Genomic DNA, 14,040 nt, shown 5'->3' with positions numbered 1-14,040 from the left:
CTGCGATCTGACAAGAGCACGCACATTCAGCTTAGAACGGCCGTTGACAACAGCTGTTCAATTTGAACCTTCTTTTACTATCTCATAGAGAAACTAACACAATTTTCAGGTTCAAAAAGGTCAACGGAACTCGGGATTCCCAGCCAGTCTCCCATGCTGGTACTTGCCAAGCCTTAAGCTGCATTGCTGCTGGATCTGACAAGAGCAGGCACATTCAGCTTAGAATGGCCGTTGACAGCAGCATTTCAAATTGAACCTTCTTTTACTATCTCATAGAGAAACTAAAACAATTTTCAAGTTCAAAAATGTTAACAGAACTTGGGATTCCCAGCCAGTCTCCCATGCTGGAACTTGCCAAGCCTTAAGCTGCATCGCTGCTGCGATGTGACAAGAGCACGCACATTCAGCTTAGAATGGCCGTTGAAAGCAGCTGTTCAATTTGAACCTTCTTTTACTATCTCATAGAGAAACTAACACAATTTTCAGGTTCAAAAAGGGCAACGAAACTTGGGATTCCCAGCCAGTCTCCCATGCTGGTACTTGCCAAGCCTTAAGCTGCATTGCTGCTGCGATCTGGCGAGAGCAGGCACATTCAGCTTAGAATGGCCATTGACAGCAGTTGTTCAATTTGAACCTTCTTCTACTATCTTATATAGAAACTACCACAATTTTCAGGTTCAAAAAGGTCACCAGAACTTGGGATTCCAAGCCAGTCTCCCATGCTGGTACTTGCCAAGCCTTAAGCTGCATTGCTGCTGCAATCTGACAAGAGCAGGCACATTCAGCTTAGAATGGCCGTTGACAGCAGCTGTTCAATTTGAACCTTCTTTTGCTATCTCATAGAGAAACTAACACAATTTTCAGGTTCAAAAAGGTCACCAGAACTTGGGATTCCAAGCCAGTCTCCCATGCTGGTACTTGCCAAGCCTTAAGCTGCATTGCTGCTGCAATCTGACAAGAGCACGGACATTCAGCTTAGAATGGCCGTTGACAGCAGCTGTTCAATTTGAACCTTCTTTTACTATCTCATAGAGAAACTAACACATTTTCAGGTTCAAAAAGGTCAACAGAACTTGGGATTCCCAGCCAGTCTCCCATGCTGATACTTGCCAAGCCTTAAGCTGCATTGCTGCTGCGATCTGACAAGAGCATGCACATTCAGCTTTGAATGGCCGTTGACAGCAGCTGTTCAATTTGAACCTTCTTTTACTTTCTCATAGAGAAACTAACACAATTTTCAGGTTCAAAAAGGTCAACGGAACTTGGGATTCCCAGCCAGTCTCCCATGCTGGTACTTGCCAAGCCTTAAGCTGCATTGCTGCTGCGATCTGACAAGAGCAGGCACATTCAGCTTAGAATGGCCGTTGACAGCAGCATTTCAAATTGAACCTTGTTTTACTATCTCATAGAGAAACTAAAACAATTTTCAAGTTCAAAAACGTCAACAGAACTTGGGATTCCCAGCCAGTCTCCCATGCTGGAACTTGCCAAGCCTTAAGCTGCATCGATGTGACAAGAGCACGCACATTCAGCTTAGAATGGCCGTTGACAGCAGCTGTTCAATTTGAACCTTCTTTTACTATCTCATAGAGAAACTACCACAATTTTCAGGTTCAAAAAGGGCAACGGAACTTGGGATTCCCAGCCAGTCTCCCATGCTGGTACTTGCCAAGCCTTAAGCTGCATTGCTGCTGCGATCTGGCGAGAGCAGGCACATTCAGCGTAGAATGGCCATTGACAGCAGTTGTTCAATTTGAACCTTCTTCTACTATCTTATATAGAAACTAACACAATTTTCAGGTTCAAAAAGGTCACCAGAACTTGGGATTCCAAGCCAGTCTCCCATGCTGGTACTTGCCAAGCCTTAAGCTGCATCGCTGCTGCGATCTGAAAAGAGCACACACATTCAGCTTAGAATGGCCGTTGACAGCAGTTGTTCAATTTGAACCTTCTTCTACTATCTCATAGAGAAACTAACACAATTTTCAGGTTCAAAAAGGTCACCAGAACTTGGGATTCCCAGCCAGTCTCCCATGCTGGTACTTGCCAAGCCTTAAGCTGCATCGCTGCTGCGATCTGACAAGAGCACGCACATTCAGCTTAGAATTGCCGTTGACAGCAGCTTTTCAATTTGAACCTTCTTTTACTATCTCATACAGAATACACAATTTTCAGGTTCAAAAAGGTCAACGGAACTTGGGATTCCCAGCCAGTCTCCCATGCTGGTACTTGCCAAGCCTTAAGCTGTATTGCTGCTGCGATCTGACGAGAGCAGGCACATTCAGCTTAGAATGGCCATTGACAGCAGCTGTTCAATTTGAACCTTCTTTTACTATCTCATAGAGAAACTAACACAATTTTCAGGTTCAAAAAGGTCAACAGAACTTGGGATTCCCAGCCAGTCTCCCATGCTGGTACTAGCCAAGCCTTAAGCTGCATCGCTGCTGCGATCTGACAAGAGCACACACATTCAGCTTAGAATTGCCGTTGACAGCAGCTGTTCAATTTGAAACTTCTTTTAGTATCTCATAGAGAAACTAACACAATTTTCAGGTTCAAAAAGGTCAACAGAACTTGGGATTCCCAGCCAGTCTCCCATGCTGGTACTTGCCAAGCCTTAAGCTGCATCGCTGCTGCGATCTGACGACAGCAGGCACATTCAGCTTAGAATGGCCGTTGACAGCAGCTGTTCAATTTGAACCTTCTTTTACTATCTCATAGAGAAACTAACACATTTTCAGGTTCAAAAAGGTCAATGGAACTTGGAATTCCCAGCCAGTCTCCCATGCTGGTACTTGCCAAGCCTTAAGTTGCATTGCTGCTGCGATCTGACGAGAGCAGGCAAATTCAGCTTAGAATGGCCGTTGACAGCAGCTGTTCAATTTGAACCTTCTTTTACTACCTCATAGAGAAACTAACACAATTTTCAGGTTCAAAAAGGTCAGCGGAACTTGGGATTCCCAGCCAGTCTCCCATGCTGGTACTTGCCAAGCCTTAAGTTGCATTGCTGCTACGATCTGACGAGAGCAGGCAAATTCAGCTTAGAATTGCCGTTGACAGCAGCTGTTCAATTTGAACCTTCTTCTACTATCTCATAGAGAAACTAACACAATTTTCAGGTTCAAAAAGGTCACCAGAACTTGGGATTCCCAGCCAGTCTCCCATGCTGGTACTTGCCAAGCCTTAAGCTGCATCGCTGCTGCGATCTGACAAGAGCACGCACATTCAGCTTAGAATTGCCGTTGACAGCAGCTTTTCAATTTGAACCTTCTTTTACTATCTCATACAGAAACTAACACAATTTTCAGGTTCAAAAAGGTCAACGGAACTTGGGATTCCCAGCCAGTCTCCCATGCTGGTACTTGCCAAGCCTTAAGCTGCTTTGCTGCTGCGAACTGACGAGAGCAGGCACATTCAGCTTAGAATGGCCATTGACAGCAGCTGTTCAATTTGAACCTTCTTTTACTATCTCATAGAGAAACTAACACAATTTTCAGGTTCAAAAAGGTCAACAGAACTTGGGATTCCCAGCCAGTCTCCCATGCTGGTACTTGCCAAGCCTTATGCTGCATTGCTGCTGCGATCTGGCGAGAGCAGGCACATTCAGCTTAGAATGGCCATTGACATCAGTTGTTCAATTTGAACCTTCTTCTACTATCTTATATAGAAACTAAAACAATTTTCAGGTTCAAAAAGGTCACCAGAACTTGGGATTCCAAGCCAGTCTCCCATGCTAGTACTTGCCAAGCCTTAAGCTGCATTGCTGCTGCGATCTGACGAGAGCAGGCACATTCAGCTTAGAATGGCCGTTGACAGCAGCTGTTCAATTTGAACCTTCTTTTACTATCTCATAGAGAAACTAACACATTTTCAGGTTCAAAAAGGTCAAAGGAACTTGGAATTCCCAGCCAGTCTCCCATGCTGGTACTTGCCAAGCCTTAAGTTGCATCGCTTCTGCGATCTGACGAGAGCAGGCACATTCAGCTTAGAATGGCCATTGACAGCAGCTGTTCAATTTGAACCTTCTTTTGCTATCTCATAGAGAAACTAACACAATTTTCAGGTTCAAAAAGGTCACCAGAACTTGGGATTCCAAGCCAGTCTCCCATGCTGGTACTTGCCAAGCCTTAAGCTGCATCGCTGCTGCAATCTGACAAGAGCACGCACATTCAGCTTAGAATGGCCGTTGACAGCAGCTGTTCAATTTGAACCTTCTTTTACTATCTCATAGAGAAACTAACACATTTTCAGGTTCAAAAAGGTCAACAGAACTTGGGATTCCCAGCCAGTCTCCCATGCTGGTACTTGCCAAGCCTTAAGCTGCATTGCTGCTGCGATCTGACGAGAGCAGGCACATTCAGCTTAGAATGGCCTTTGACAGCAGCTTTTCAATTTGAACCTTCTTTTACTATCTCATAGAGAAACTAACACAATTTTCAGGTTCAAAAAGGTCAACGGAACTTGGGATTCCCAGCCAGTCTCCCATGCTGGTACTTGCCAAGCCTTAAGCTGCATTGCTGCTGCGATCTGACGAGAGCAGGCACATTCAGCTTAGACAGGGCATTGACAGCAGCTGTTCAATTTGAACCTTCTTTTACTATCTCATAGAGAAACCTTACACAATTTTCAGGTTCAAAAAGGTCAACAGAACTTGGGATTCCCAGCCAGTCTCCCATGCTGGTACTTGCCAAGCCTTAAGCTGCATCGCTCCTGCGATCTGACAAGAGCACACACATTCAGCTTAGAATTGCCGTTGACAGCAGCTGTTCAATTTGAAACTTCTTTTACTATCTCATAGAGAAACTAACACAATTTTCAGGTTCAAAAAGGTCAACAGAACTTGGGATTCCCAGCCAGTCTCCCATGCTGGTACTTGCCAAGCCTTAAGCTGCATCGCTGCTGCGATCTGACGAGAGCAGGCACATTCAGCTTAGAATGGCCGTTGACAGCAGCTGTTCAATTTGAACCTTCTTTTACTATCTCATAGAGAAACTAACACATTTTCAGGTTCAAAAAGGTCAACGGAACTTGGAATTCCCAGCCAGTCTCCCATGCTGGTACTTGCCAAGCCTTAAGTTGCATTGCTGCTGCGATCTGACGAGAGCAGGCAAATTCAGCTTAGAATGGCCGTTGACAGCAGCTGTTCAATTTGAACCTTCTTTTACTATCTCATAGAGAAACTAACACAATTTTCAAGTTCAAAAAGGTCAACAGAACTTGGGATTCCCAGCCAGTCTCCCATGCTGGAACTTGCCAAGCCTTAAGCTGCATCACTGCTGCGATCTGACAAGAGCACACACATTCAGCTTAGATTGGCCGTTGACAGCAGCAGTTCAATTTGAACCTTCTTTTACTATCTCATAGAGAAACTAACACAATTTTCAGGTTCAAAAAGCTCAACAGAACTTGGGATTCCCAGCCAGTCTCCCATGCTGGTACTTGCCAAGCCTTAAGCTGCATTGCTGCTGCGATCTGACGAGAGCAGGCACATTCAGCTTAGAATGGCCGTTGACGGCAGCTGTTCAATTTGAACCTTCTTTTGCTATCTCATAGAGAAACTAACACAATTTTCAGGTTAAAAAAGTTCAACGGAACTTGGGATTCCCAGCCAGTCTCCCATGCTGGTACTTGCCAAGCCTTAAGCTGCATTGCTGCTGCGATCTGACGAGAGCAGGCACATTCAGCTTAGAATGGCCATTGACAGCAGTTGTTCAATTTGAACCTTCTTCTACTATCTCATATAGAAACTAACACAATTTTCAGGTTCAAAAAGGGCAACAGAACTTGGGATTCCAAGCCAGTCTCCCATGCTGGTACTTGCCAAGCCTTAAGCTGCATCGCTGCTGCGATCTGACAAGAGCACGCACATTCAGCTTAGAATGTCCGTTGACAGCAGCTGTTCAATTTGAACCTTCTTTTACTATCTCATAGAGAAACTAACACAATTTTCAGGTTCAAAAAGGTCAACGGAACTTGGGATTCCCATGCTGGTACTTGCCAAGCCTTAAGCTGCATTGCTGCTGCGATCTGGCGAGAGCAGGCACATTCAGCTTAGAATGGCCATTGACAGCAGTTGTTCAATTTGAACCTACTTCTACTATCTTATATAGAAACTAACACAATTTTCAGGTTCAAGAAGGTCACCAGAACTTGGGATTCCAAGCCAGTCTCCCATGCTGGTACTTGCCAAGCCTTAAGACGCATTGCTGCTGCAATCTGACAAGAGCACGCACATTCAGCTTAGAATGGCCGTTGACAGCAGCTGTTCAATTTGAACCTTCTTTTGCTATCTCATAGAGAAACTAACACAATTTTCAGGTTCAAAAAGGTCACCAGAACTTGGGATTCCAAGCCAGTCTCCCATGCTGGCACTTGCCAAGCCTTAAGATGCATTGCTGCTGCGATTTGACAAGAGCACGCACATTCAGCTTAGAATTGCCGTTGACAGCAGCTTTTCAATTTGAACCTTCTTTTACTATCTCATACAGAAACTAACACAATTTTCAGGTTCAAAAAGGTCAACGGAACTTGGGATTCCCAGCCAGTCTCCCATGCTGGTACTTGCCAAGCCTTAAGCTGCATTGCTGCTGCGATCTGACGAGAGCAGGCACATTCAGCTTAGAATGGCCATTGACAGCAGCTGTTCAATTTGAACCTTCTTTTACTATCTCATAGAGAAACTAACACAATTTTCAGGTTCAAAAAGGTCAACAGAACTTGGAATCCCCAGCCAGTCTCCCATGCTGGTACTTGCCAAGACCTAAGCTGCATCGCTGCTTCGATCTGACAAGAGCACACACATTCAGCTTAGAATGGCCGTTGACAGCAGTTGTTCAATTTGAACCTTCTTCTACTATCTCATAGAGAAACTAACACAATTTTCAGGTTCAAAAAAGTCACCAGAACTTGGGATTCCCAGCCAGTCTCCCATGCTGGTACTTGCCAAGCCTTAAGCTGCATCGCTGCTGCGATCTGACAAGAGCACGCACATTCAGCTTAGAATGGCCGTTGACAGCAGCTGTTCAATTTGAACCTTCTTTTACTATCTCATAGAGAAACTAACACAATTTTCAGGTTCAAAAAGGTCAACGGAACTTGGGATTCCCAGCCAGTCTCCCATGCTGGAACTTGCCAAGCCTTAAGCTGCATCGCTGCTGCAATCTGACAAGAGCACACACATTCAGCTTAGAATGGCCGTTGACAGCAGCTGTTCAATTTGAACCTTCTTTTGCTATCTCATAGAGAAACTAACACAATTTTCAGGTTCAAAAAGGTCACCAGAACTTGGGATTCCAAGCCAGTCTCCCATGCTGATACTTGCCAAGCCTTAAGCTGCATCGCTGCTGCGATCTGACAAGAGCACGCACATTCAGCTTAGAATGGCCGTTGACAGCCGCTGTTCAATTTGAACCTTCTTTTACTATCTCATAGAGAAACTAACACAATTTCAGGTTCAAAAAGGTCAACAGAACTTGGGATTCCCAGCCAGTCTCCCATGCTGGTACTTGCCAAGCCTTAAGCTGCATTGCTGCTGCGATCTGACGAGAGCAGGCACATTCAGCTTAGAATGGCCGTTGACAGCAGCTGTTCAATTTGAACCTTCTTTTACTATCTCATAGAGAAACTAACACAATTTTCAGGTTCAAAAAGGTCAATGGAACTTGGGATTCCAAGCCAGTCTCCCATGCTGGTACTTGCCAAGCCTTAAGCTGCATCGCTGCTGCGATCTGACAAGAGCACGCACATTCAGCTTAGAATGGCCGTAGGCAGCAGCTGTTCAATTTGAACCTTCTTTTACTATCTCATAGAGAAACTAACACAATTTTCAGGTTCAAAAAGGTCACCAGAACTTGGGATTCCAAGCCAGTCTCCCATGCTGGTACTTGCCAAGCCTTAAGCTGCATTGCTGCTGCAATCTGACAAGAGCAGGCACATTCAGCTTAGAATGGCCGTTGACAGCAGCTGTTCAATTTGAACCTTCTTTTGCTATCTCATAGAGAAACTAACACAATTTTCAGGTTCAAAAAGGTCACCAGAACTTGGGATTCCAAGCCAGTCTCCCATGCTGATACTTGCCAAGCCTTAAGCTGCATCGCTGCTGCAATCTGACAAGAGCACGCACATTCAGCTTAGAATGGCCGTTGACAGCAGCTGTTCAATTTGAACCTTCTTTTACTATCTCATAGAGAAACTAACACAATTTCAGGTTCAAAAAGGTCAACATAACTTGGGATTCCCAGCCAGTCTCCCATGCTGGTACTTGCCAAGCCTTAAGCTGCATTGCTGCTGCGATCTGACGAGAGCAGGCACATTCAGCTTAGAATGGCCGTTGACAGCAGCTGTTCAATTTGAACCTTCTTTTACTATCTCATAGAGAAACTAACACAATTTTCAGGTTCAAAAAGGTCAAGGGAACTTGGGATTCCCAGCCAGTCTCCCATGCTGGTACTTGCCAAGCCTTAAGCTGCATTGCTGCTGCGATCTGACGAGAGCAGGCACATTCAGCTTAGAATGGCCGTTGACAGCAGCTGTTCAATTTGAACCTTCTTTTACTATCTCATAGAGAAACTAACACAATTTTCAGGTTCAAAAAGGTCAATGGAACTTGGGATTCCAAGCCAGTCTCCCATGCTGGTACTTGCCAAGCCTTAAGCTGCATCGCTGCTGCGATCTGACAAGAGCACGCACATTCAGCTTAGAATGGCCGTAGGCAGCAGCTGTTCAATTTGAACCTTCTTTTACTATCTCATAGAGAAACTAACACAATTTTCAGGTTCAAAAAGGTCACCAGAACTTGGGATTCCAAGCCAGTCTCCCATGCTGGTACTTGCCAAGCCTTAAGCTGCATTGCTGCTGCAATCTGACAAGAGCAGGCACATTCAGCTTAGAATGGCCGTTGACAGCAGCTGTTCAATTTGAACCTTCTTTTGCTATCTCATAGAGAAACTAACACAATTTTCAGGTTCAAAAAGGTCACCAGAACTTGGGATTCCAAGCCAGTCTCCCATGCTGATACTTGCCAAGCCTTAAGCTGCATCGCTGCTGCGATCTGACAAGAGCACGCACATTCAGCTTAGAATGGCCGTTGACAGCAGCTGTTCAATTTGAACCTTCTTTTACTATCTCATAGAGAAACTAACACAATTTCAGGTTCAAAAAGGTCAACATAACTTGGGATTCCCAGCCAGTCTCCCATGCTGGTACTTGCCAAGCCTTAAGCTGCATTGCTGCTGCGATCTGACGAGAGCAGGCACATTCAGCTTAGAATGGCCGTTGACAGCAGCTGTTCAATTTGAACCTTCTTTTACTATCTCATAGAGAAACTAACACAATTTTCAGGTTCAAAAAGGTCAAGGAAACTTGGGATTCCCAGCCAGTCTCCCATGCTGGTACTTGCCAAGCCTTAAGCTGCATTGCTGCTGCGATCTGACGAGAGCAGGCACATTCAGCTTAGAATGGCCGTTGACAGCAGCTGTTCAATTTGAACCTTCTTTTACTATCTCATAGAGAAACTAACACAATTTTCAGGTTCAAAAAGGGCAACGGAACTTCGGATTCCCAGCCAGTCTCCCATGCTGGTACTTGCCAAGCCTTAAGCTGCATTGCTGCTGCGATCTGGCGAGAGCAGGCACATTCAGCTTAGAATGGCCATTGACAGCAGTTGTTCAATTTGAACCTTCTTCTACTATCTTATATAGAAACTACTACCCAATGTTCAGGTTCAAAAAGGTCACCAGAACTTGGGATTCCAAGCCAGTCTCCCATGCTGGTACTTGCCAAGCCTTAAGCTGCATTGCTGCTGCAATCTGACAAGAGCAGGCACATTCAGCTTAGAATGGCCGTTGACAGCAGCTGTTCAATTTGAACCTTCTTTTGCTATCTCATAGAGAAACTAACACAATTTTCAGGTTCAAAAAGGTCACCAGAACTTGGGATTCCAAGCCAGTCTCCCATGCTGGTACTTGCCAAGCCTTAAGCTGCATCGCTGCTGCGATCTGACAAGAGCACGCACATTCAGCTTAGAATGGCCGTTGACAGCAGCTGTTCAATTTGAACCTTCTTTTACTATCTCATAGAGAAACAAACACAATTTTCAGGTTCAAAAAGGTCAACGGAACTTGGGATTCCCAGCCAGTCTCCCATGCTGGTACTTGCCAAGCCTTAAGCTGCATTGCTGCTGCGATCTGACGAGAGCAGGCACATTCAGCTTAGAATGGCCGTTGACAGCGGCTATTCAATTTGAACCTTCTTTTACTATCTCATAGAGAAACTAACACATTTTCTGGTTCAAAAAGGTCAACGGAACTTGGAATTCCCAGCCAGTCTCCCATGCTGGTACTTGCCAAGCCTTAAGTTGCATTGATGCTGCGATCTGACGAGAGCAGGCAAATTCAGCTTAGAATGGCCGTTGACAGCAGCTGTTCAATTTGAACCTTCTTTTACTATCTCATAGAGAAACTAACACATTTTCAGGTTCAAAAAGGTCAACAGAACTTGGGATTCCCAGCCAGTCTCCCATGCTGGTACTTGCCAAGCCTTAAGCTGCATTGCTGCTGCAATCTGACGAGAGCAGGCACATTCAGCTTAGAATTGCCGTTGACAGCAGCTGTTCAATTTGAACCTTCTTTTACTATCTCATAGAGAAACTAACACAATTTTCAGGTTCAAAAAGGTCAACAGAACTTGGGATTCCCAGCCAGTCTCCCATGCTGGTACTTGCCAAGCCTTAAGCTGCATCGCTGCTGCGATCTGAAAAGAGCACACACATTCAGCTTAGAATGGCCGTTGACAGCAGTTGTTCAATTTGAACCTTCTTCTACTATCTCATAGAGAAACTAACACAATTTTCAGGTTCAAAAAGGTCACCAGAACTTGGGATTCCCAGCCAGACTCCCATGCTGGTACTTGCCAAGCCTTAAGCTGCATCGCTGCTGCGATCTGACAAGAGCACGCACATTCAGCTTAGAATTGCCGTTGACAGCAGCTTTTCAATTTGAACCTTCTTTTACTATCTCATACAGAAACTAACACAATTTTCAGGTTCAAAAAGGTCAACGGAACTTGGGATTCCCAGCCAGTCTCCCATGCTGGTACTTGCCAAGCCTTAAGCTGCATCGCTGCTGCGATCTGACAAGAGCACACACATTCAGCTTAGAATGGCCGTTGACAGCAGTTGTTCAATTTGAACCTTCTTCTACTATCTCATAGAGAAACTAACACAATTTTCAGGTTCAAAAAAGTCACCAGAACTTGGGATTCCCAGCCAGTCTCCCATGCTTGTACTTGCCAAGCCTTAAGCTGCATCGCTGCTGCGATCTGACAAGAGCACGCACATTCAGCTTAGAATGGCCGTTGACAGCAGCTGTTCAATTTGAACCTTCTTTTACTATCTCATAGAGAAACTAACACAATTTTCAGGTTCAAAAAGGTCAACAGAACTTGGGATTCCCAGCCAGTCTCCCATGCTGGTACTTGCAAAGCCTTAAGCTGCATTGCTGCTGCGATCTGACGAGAGCAGGCACATTCAGCTTAGAATGGCCGTTGACAGCAGCATTTCAAATTGAACCTTCTTTTGCTATCTCATAGAGATGCTAAAACAATTTTCAAGTTCAAAAAGGTCAACAGAACTTGGGATTCCCAGCCAGTCTCCCATGCTGGAACTTGCCAAGCCTTAAGCTGCAGCGCTGCTGCGATCTGACAAGAGCACGCACATTCAGCTTAGAATGGCCGTTGACAGCAGCTGTTCAATTTGAACCTTCTTTTACTATCTCATAGAGAAACTAACACAATTTTCAGGTTAAAAATGGTCAACAGAACTTGGGATTCCCAGCCAGTCTCCCATGCTGGTACTTGCCAAGCCTTAAGCTGCATCGCTGCTGCGATCTGACAAGAGCACGCACATTCAGCTTAGAATGGCCGTTGACAGCAGCTGTTCAATTTGAACCTTCTTTTACTATCTCATAGAGAAACTAACACAATTTTCAGGTTCAAAAAGGTCAACAGAACTTGGGATTCCCAGCTAGTCTCCCATGCTGGTACTTGCCAAGCCTTAAGCTGCATTGCTGCTGCGATCTGACGAGAGCAGGCACATTCAGCTTAGAATTGCCGTTGACAGCAGCTGTTCAATTTGAACCTTCTTTTACTATCTCATAGAGAAACTAACACATTTTCAGGTTCAAAAAGGTCAACGGAGCTTGGGATTCCCAGCCAGTCTCCCATGCTGGTACTTGCCAAGCCTTAAGCTGCATCGCTGCTACAATCTGAAAAGAGCACACACATTCAGCTTAGAATGGCCGTTGACAGCAGCTGTTCAATTTGAACCTTCTTCTACTATCTCATAGAGAAACTAACACAATTTTCAGGTTCAAAAAGGTCAACGGAACTTGGGATTCCCAGCCAGTCTCCCATGCTGGTACTTGCCAAGCCTTAAGCTGCATCGCTGCTGCGATCTGACAAGAGCACGCACATTCAGCTTAGAATGGCCGTTGACAGCAGCTGTTCAATTTGAACCTTCTTTTACTATCTCATAGAGAAACTAACACAATTTTCAGGTTCAAAAAGGGCAACGGAACTTGGGATTCCCATGCTGGTACTTGCCAAGCCTTAAGCTGCATTGCTGCTGCGATCTGGCGAGAGCAGGCACATTCAGCTTAGAATGGCCATTGACAGCAGTTGTTCAATTTGAACCTTCTTCTACTATCTTATATAGAAACTAACACAAATTTCAGGTTCAAAAAGGTCACCAGAACTTGGGATTCCAAGCCAGTCTCCCATGCTGGTACTTGCCAAGCCTTAAGCTGCATTGCTGCTGTGATTTAACGAGAGCAGGCAAATTCAGCTTAGAATGGCCGTTGACAGCAGCTGTTCAATTTGAACCTTCTTTTGCTATCTCATAGAGAAACTAACACAATTTTCAGGTTCAAAACGGTCAACGGAACTTGGGATTCCCAGCCAGTCTCCCATGCTGGTACTTGCCAAGCCTTAAGCTGCATTGCTGCTGCAATCTGACGAGAGCAGGCACATTCAGCTTAGAATTGCCGTTGACAGCAGCTGTTCAATTTGAACCTTCTTTTACTATCTCATAGAGAAACTAACACAATTTTCAGGTTCAAAAAGGTCAACAGAACTTGGGATTCCAAGCCAGTCTCCCATGCTGGTACTTGCCAAGCCTTAAGCTGCATTGCTGCTGCGATCTGACGAGAGCAGGCACATTCAGCTTAGAATGGCCATTGACAGCAGTTGTTCAATTTGAACCTTCTTTTACTATCTCATAGAGAAACTAACACAATTTTCAGGTTCAAAAAGGTCAACAGAACTTGGGATTCCCAGCCAGTCTCCCATGCTGGTACTTGCCAAGCCTTAAGCTGCATTGCTGCTGCGATCTGACAAGAGCACACACATTCAGCTTAGAATGTCCGTTGACAGCAGTTGTTCAATTTGAACCTTCTTCTACTATCTCATAGAGAAACTAACACAATTTTCAGGTTCATAAAGGTCAACAGAACTTGGGTATCCCAGCCAGGCTCCCATGCTGGTACTTGCCAAGCCTTAAGCTGCATTGCTGCTTCGATATGACGAGAGCAGGCACATTCAGCTTAGAATGGCCGTTGACAGCAGCTGTTCAATTTGAACCTTCTTTTGCTATCTCATAGAGAAACTAACACAATTTTCAGGTTCAAAAAGGTCAACGGAACTTGGGATTCCCAGCCAGTCTCCCACGCTGGTACTTGCCAAGCCTTAAGCTGCATTGCTGCTGCGATCTGACGAGAGCAGGCACATTCAGCTTAGAATGGCCATTGACAGCAGTTGTTCAATTTGAACCTTCTTCTACTATCTCATATAGAAACTAACACAATTTTCAGGTTCAAAAAGGTCACCAGAACTTGGGATTCCAAGCCAGTCTCCCATGCTGGTACTTGCCAAGCCTTAAGCTGCATTGCTGCTGCAATCTGACAAGAGCAGGCACATTCAGCTTAGAATGGCCGTTGACAGCAGCTGTTCAATTTGAACCTTCTTTTGCTATCTCATAGAGAAACTAAA

The 14,040-nt window shown here is 44.9% G+C and overlaps 28 pseudogenes; all 28 read right to left on the bottom strand.

The window, feature by feature from the left end:
* Positions 1 to 1,250: 1,250 nt before the first annotated feature.
* Positions 1,251 to 1,369, bottom strand: LOC140088954 (5S ribosomal RNA; annotated as a pseudogene).
* Positions 1,370 to 2,184: 815 nt separating this feature from the next.
* LOC140086167 (5S ribosomal RNA) lies at positions 2,185 to 2,303 on the bottom strand (annotated as a pseudogene).
* Positions 2,304 to 2,562: 259 nt separating this feature from the next.
* LOC140096520 (5S ribosomal RNA) lies at positions 2,563 to 2,681 on the bottom strand (annotated as a pseudogene).
* Positions 2,682 to 3,317: 636 nt separating this feature from the next.
* On the bottom strand, positions 3,318 to 3,436 carry LOC140078348 (5S ribosomal RNA; annotated as a pseudogene).
* A 259-nt stretch (positions 3,437 to 3,695) lies between these two features.
* LOC140096741 (5S ribosomal RNA) lies at positions 3,696 to 3,814 on the bottom strand (annotated as a pseudogene).
* Positions 3,815 to 3,883: 69 nt separating this feature from the next.
* LOC140093100 (5S ribosomal RNA) lies at positions 3,884 to 4,002 on the bottom strand (annotated as a pseudogene).
* A 258-nt stretch (positions 4,003 to 4,260) lies between these two features.
* On the bottom strand, positions 4,261 to 4,379 carry LOC140094230 (5S ribosomal RNA; annotated as a pseudogene).
* A 449-nt stretch (positions 4,380 to 4,828) lies between these two features.
* On the bottom strand, positions 4,829 to 4,947 carry LOC140078510 (5S ribosomal RNA; annotated as a pseudogene).
* Positions 4,948 to 5,016: 69 nt separating this feature from the next.
* LOC140093379 (5S ribosomal RNA) lies at positions 5,017 to 5,135 on the bottom strand (annotated as a pseudogene).
* Positions 5,136 to 5,394: 259 nt separating this feature from the next.
* Positions 5,395 to 5,513, bottom strand: LOC140090608 (5S ribosomal RNA; annotated as a pseudogene).
* Positions 5,514 to 5,583: 70 nt separating this feature from the next.
* Positions 5,584 to 5,702, bottom strand: LOC140091758 (5S ribosomal RNA; annotated as a pseudogene).
* An 814-nt stretch (positions 5,703 to 6,516) lies between these two features.
* Positions 6,517 to 6,635, bottom strand: LOC140082774 (5S ribosomal RNA; annotated as a pseudogene).
* Positions 6,636 to 7,460: 825 nt separating this feature from the next.
* On the bottom strand, positions 7,461 to 7,579 carry LOC140079397 (5S ribosomal RNA; annotated as a pseudogene).
* Positions 7,580 to 8,215: 636 nt separating this feature from the next.
* Positions 8,216 to 8,334, bottom strand: LOC140091684 (5S ribosomal RNA; annotated as a pseudogene).
* Positions 8,335 to 8,404: 70 nt separating this feature from the next.
* Positions 8,405 to 8,523, bottom strand: LOC140094009 (5S ribosomal RNA; annotated as a pseudogene).
* Positions 8,524 to 9,159: 636 nt separating this feature from the next.
* On the bottom strand, positions 9,160 to 9,278 carry LOC140091683 (5S ribosomal RNA; annotated as a pseudogene).
* Positions 9,279 to 9,348: 70 nt separating this feature from the next.
* On the bottom strand, positions 9,349 to 9,467 carry LOC140097357 (5S ribosomal RNA; annotated as a pseudogene).
* Positions 9,468 to 10,106: 639 nt separating this feature from the next.
* LOC140093607 (5S ribosomal RNA) lies at positions 10,107 to 10,225 on the bottom strand (annotated as a pseudogene).
* Positions 10,226 to 10,294: 69 nt separating this feature from the next.
* On the bottom strand, positions 10,295 to 10,413 carry LOC140097429 (5S ribosomal RNA; annotated as a pseudogene).
* Positions 10,414 to 10,482: 69 nt separating this feature from the next.
* LOC140094907 (5S ribosomal RNA) lies at positions 10,483 to 10,601 on the bottom strand (annotated as a pseudogene).
* An 826-nt stretch (positions 10,602 to 11,427) lies between these two features.
* Positions 11,428 to 11,546, bottom strand: LOC140094291 (5S ribosomal RNA; annotated as a pseudogene).
* Positions 11,547 to 11,805: 259 nt separating this feature from the next.
* On the bottom strand, positions 11,806 to 11,924 carry LOC140097184 (5S ribosomal RNA; annotated as a pseudogene).
* A 70-nt stretch (positions 11,925 to 11,994) lies between these two features.
* Positions 11,995 to 12,113, bottom strand: LOC140084856 (5S ribosomal RNA; annotated as a pseudogene).
* A 258-nt stretch (positions 12,114 to 12,371) lies between these two features.
* On the bottom strand, positions 12,372 to 12,490 carry LOC140095935 (5S ribosomal RNA; annotated as a pseudogene).
* A 436-nt stretch (positions 12,491 to 12,926) lies between these two features.
* On the bottom strand, positions 12,927 to 13,045 carry LOC140093565 (5S ribosomal RNA; annotated as a pseudogene).
* A 70-nt stretch (positions 13,046 to 13,115) lies between these two features.
* On the bottom strand, positions 13,116 to 13,234 carry LOC140091849 (5S ribosomal RNA; annotated as a pseudogene).
* Positions 13,235 to 13,304: 70 nt separating this feature from the next.
* On the bottom strand, positions 13,305 to 13,423 carry LOC140098028 (5S ribosomal RNA; annotated as a pseudogene).
* A 259-nt stretch (positions 13,424 to 13,682) lies between these two features.
* Positions 13,683 to 13,801, bottom strand: LOC140083543 (5S ribosomal RNA; annotated as a pseudogene).
* Positions 13,802 to 14,040: the final 239 nt, after the last annotated feature.

The sequence above is a fragment of the Engystomops pustulosus genome, chromosome 9 (assembly GCF_040894005.1).
Source record: "Engystomops pustulosus chromosome 9, aEngPut4.maternal, whole genome shotgun sequence".
NCBI lineage: Eukaryota > Metazoa > Chordata > Amphibia > Anura > Leptodactylidae > Engystomops > Engystomops pustulosus.
This window is presented reverse-complemented; position numbering and strand designations above follow the sequence as displayed.